At 37.4% G+C, this 4,738-nt stretch overlaps 1 pseudogene; it reads left to right on the plus strand.

Annotated features, from left to right (window-relative positions):
- Positions 1–633: 633 nt before the first annotated feature.
- On the plus strand, positions 634–1,396 carry LOC107764559 (21 kDa protein-like; annotated as a pseudogene).
- The last annotated feature ends 3,342 nt before the right edge of the window (positions 1,397–4,738 follow it).

Genomic DNA, 4,738 nt, shown 5'->3' on the forward strand with positions numbered 1-4,738 from the left:
TGATGAAAAGCAATTTGTGTTTAGTTAATTAATTTGAAATATACTTTTAAGCAGCAATTTGTGTTTGGCCAAACTTTTAAAAAGTGCTTCTAAGTATATTTTTCTCAAAAATGCTTCTCAAAAAAGTGTTTCTGGGAAGAAGCTACTTTTTTTTGCTTCTCCAAAACGGTTTCTATTTCTACTCAAAAGCACTTTTTTTCTTCTAAAAGTTTGGCCAAACACTTTAACTTTAAAAAAAAAAAATACTTCTCAACTTGAAGAAGCTTGACCAAAAAGGCTATATAATGCTTCCCTTGCTTCAAAAAAAAAATCCGCTTCGAGGGAAGGAAAATATTACGGCGAAATTATGGTGAAACTTGTACAGTTTATGGAATTTATCCCATTGTATCGGCAAAATAATTAAGCAACGAATTAAGTAAATCGAAACACAATAAACCAATTGCTCTGACAAGAATTAATCGCAAACTTTGCATCTGGTTCTTTGAAGGTTCTTGCACGTGTAAAATCATTAAATTAAAGGAAAAGAAGTCAACTCTTATGTATGTGACAAGTTGTTTCTATATAAATACTGTAACTCCGTAGCAATCTTCTCACAAACTTAACATTGCTGATTAGCCATCAATAATCAAGACAATGGAAAAAATTACCCTTTTCCTAATTTTAATTTCTTCAATATCTCTATCTTCTCCTTTGTTGGAGCAGTGAAGGGCCCTAGTGCTAGACTTTCACAACCTCGTGCCAACAAATTGGTGCTGTCACAATGCAGGCGAACTCGTTATCCAAAGCTATGTATGACTTCTTTGTCAAAATACGTCACTCCTACATCTCAACCCCAAGAGCTAGCTCAAGCAGCGTTACATGTGAGTTTAGTCAAGGCTATCTACGCAAAAGCATACGTGAATAAGGTTTGCAAACAACTCCAACAAACAAAGGCTAAAGATTATCAAGTGGTGAAAAGTTGTTTAGATCAAATCTCAGATGGTGTATCCTTACTTTCCAACTCAGTCCAAGAGCTTCACCATTTGAATTTAGATAAGGAAAGTGATTTTATGTGGCATAGGAGTAATGTTCAAACTTGGCTTAGCACAGTATTGACTGATGCTTTCACATGCATGGATGGAATATCTGGCTACAAAATATTGGGTGGTAAAGTAAAGGCTACAATTAAAGCTAAAGTTCTTAATGTTGCACAAGTTACTAGCAATGCTTTAGCTTTGTTTAATGGATATGCCGTTAGGCATAAAGTTTCTCATCACTCTAGCTCTGGTAAAATTAACAAGCCATAGTGATCGCTTGAATCTTGGATTTCTTTATTTAATTATGATTTTTTTTGTTTGTTATGTATGTCAAAAACGTATGTAACTTCAATTATATATATGCACAATGCATTTTGCAATTCTTTGTTTCTTCTTTTTCTTTTTTTCCTGTTATGTATTTGACCTATATATATCACAATTTCTCTTAGATCTGTTGTGGCACGGATGATCATAAGCAAACTAAATAGGTTCAAATTAGAAGAACTCATGTGTAATTAGAGTTTATATATGTAAATTTTAGTGTAATGTTCAGTATGTCGTTAAGAAAAAAGGTATAATAAATTATCACAAAGAATGTTGAACTATATAATGTCACGACCTGAAAATCAATAATATATCCGGAGTCATAATTCACGACATTCTAAGATTTTACTACAAGTATTTGTCTGAAAGAAAATACATTTGCTTGCGAAATAAAGAAAACAGTAAAGTATGAGGTATAGAAGGGGACGCCAGGGCCTGCGGACACCGGCATGTCTACCTTGGGTCTCCAACTAACAAATCCTATAGCCAACCTCTCGATCAGCCCGAACCAGCTCCAAAATCTGCACAGGAAGTGCAGTATCAGTACGACCGAGCCCATGTACTGGTAAGTGTCGAGCCTAACCTCGACGAAGTAGTGACGAGGCTACGGCGGGTCAATCACAATATAACCTTCATACAGTATATAATAAAAGCAGAAAGAAAGACAGGATAAAATAGAGCAGTAACTTGCAAGAAGTGAATACAGTTCTCGAAGCATATCATCAGTGTTTAGCTACTACCAATCCTTAAGTGCAATTTAAGACTATCGTACAACTAGCATAGTCAAGAAAAAGTATAAACATATAGGTCGTTGCGGCGTGCAACCCGACCCCACCGTACATCTCATGTTCCTCCCTTATTTCCTCTTATTAATAAGAACAATGGGATATAAGTAAAAGTGTTGCGACGTGCAATCTGATCCCACCATATCACAATAATCACAATCATAGTTCACCCTTATTTCACCACAATCCACCCTTTTACACTTGTTGCAGCGTGCAACCCGATCCTACCATACGTATCATTTCACCCTTATTCCTCTTCTATATATCACCCTTATTCCACCTGTTGCGGCGCGCAACACGATCCTACTATATCAGTATTAGTTATTCAGTAAGTACAGAAATTTCACAATTCAAATCACATGACCCTTCACAAGGCTTAACTTCAAACCCAAACAATTAAGAAGCTTATACACTATGAAACTTTACACAAGTAATACTACTCAGCGAGACCAATTTAGAATATGCCTTGAAAGTACCGATAACCAGCTTAAGCAATTAGGAGACAACGAAGCTACGAAATAACTAATATCTTCAACAAAGAGAAACAATGTCTAACAAGTAGCAATTAACTATGGAAATACAAGTAAAACATGTTCCAGTTAAGGTAGGAAAAGACAATATAAGAAGGAGGGGAAGAAAACAGGTAGAAACAGATAACTTGGCGGCGCATAAGTACTCGTCACCTCACATATACGCCGCTCACATGGATTTCATATAGCAAATAAGTCAGGGATTCCTAATCCCTCGAGTCAAAGTTAGACACGACACTTACCTCGCTCTACGGGCCACTCAATGCTCAATTACCGCTTTTCCTCTAGTATCCACCTCCAAGCCACTCGTATCTAGTCACAATTAATTCTATAACCTCAATTATTGCTAAAAGAATCAACTACAATGCATAAATTTAGATTTGCAAACTTTCCTCCAAAAAGTCAAAAACCGACCCCAGGCTCCCTTGGTCAAAACTCGAGGTTCGGACCAAAATTCATTTACCCATTTACCCCCGAGCTCGGATATATTATTGGTTTTGGAATCCGACCTCAATTCGAGGTCTAAATCTCCAATTTTCCAAATCCCTAGTTTCTACCCAAAACCCCCAATTCTACCATGAACACTCTAGATTTTAGATTGAAAATTCATGAAATGCAATGAGTAATTAAAAGAAAGTGGTTTAGAATTACTTACCAACACTTTGGGGAAGAAATTAGCTTGGGATAATCGCCTCTAGGTCGTCTAGCATTTTGAAAATTTGAAAGAATGGCTTAAGTCTCGTTTTTTATTCTGTTTTTAATAACTGGGCAGGCCTTCTTCGCGTTCGCGAAGGGCCTGCCGTGCTCGCGAAGGGTAGAGGCCAAGAAGGCCTGCGAGTTCGCGAAAGGTTGCACGCGTTCGTGATGATCTGTCCCCCTATCCATCGCGTTCACGAGCCTTGGCTCGCGTTCGCGTAGAACAACCCACTGATTCCCAGTCCACCTCCAATAACTCCATGCGTTCGGGTGTTGCCGGTCGCGTTCGCGAAGAGCAGACCCACCAGTGCTCCGTGTTCGCGGCTATGGACTCACGTTCGCGTAGAATAAAACCATCCACAACCTAGCTCACACTTAGAGTTCGCGAGAGTAGCTTCTCGAATGCGAAGAAGGAAACCAGAAAACACTGACTACAGAAAAATTAGATTTTTTCCCAAGTTCAAAACATCCCAAAGCCTATCCGAAACTCACTCGAGCCCTCGGGGCTCTAAACCAAACATGCACCCAAGTCCTAAAACATCATACTAACTTGCTCGCGCGATCAAATCGCCAAAATAACACCTAGAACTAGGAATTGAACACCAAATCGAATGAAATTTTCAAGAAAGCTTTAAAACTTCTAACTTCACAACCGGACGTCTGAATCACGTAAAACCAATTCCGTTTCTCGCCAAATTTCACAGAAAAGTTATAAATATTATATTAGACCTGTACCGGGCTCCGTAACCAAAATACAGATCGGTTATCAACAAGGCCAAACATCAATAAATTCTTTAAAACTATTAGATTTTCAAACTTTTAATTTTCAACAAAAATTCATAACTCAAGCTAGGGACCTCGAAATTCTATTCCGGGCATACGCCCAGGTCCCATATTTCAATACAGACCCACTAGAATAGTCAAAATACGGGCCTGGGTATGTTTTACTCAAAACGTTGACCGAAGTCAACTAAAATCAACTTTTAAGGCAAAAATTATTATTTTCATCAACTTTCAACATAAAAGCTTTCCGAAAATACGTCCGGATTGCGCACGCAAATTGAGGAGGGTAAAATGAAATTTTAAGGCTTAAGAGCACAAAATCGAGTTCTAAAATATAAGATGACCTTTTGGGTCATCACATATAATTATAGTATTCTCCAAAATAAACTTTAATTAATTTACAAGAACTTCCAAGAGTTAAAATCAAGCCTCTAGTTCTTTCTTTTTGCCCTTTTAAAATTATTTATGTGCCTAGAATTTCTTTCAATTTTGATAATCAAATCTTATCACCAAATATGTGAAATCACTTCTATACCAAATTGATAGAAACTAGGAATACACCAAACAGTATAGAGAACCAGGTTCTCTATCTCTTCCCACAACA

The sequence above is a fragment of the Nicotiana tabacum genome, chromosome 7, assembly GCF_000715075.1.
Source record: "Nicotiana tabacum cultivar K326 chromosome 7, ASM71507v2, whole genome shotgun sequence".
Taxonomy (NCBI): Eukaryota; Viridiplantae; Streptophyta; class Magnoliopsida; order Solanales; family Solanaceae; genus Nicotiana; species Nicotiana tabacum.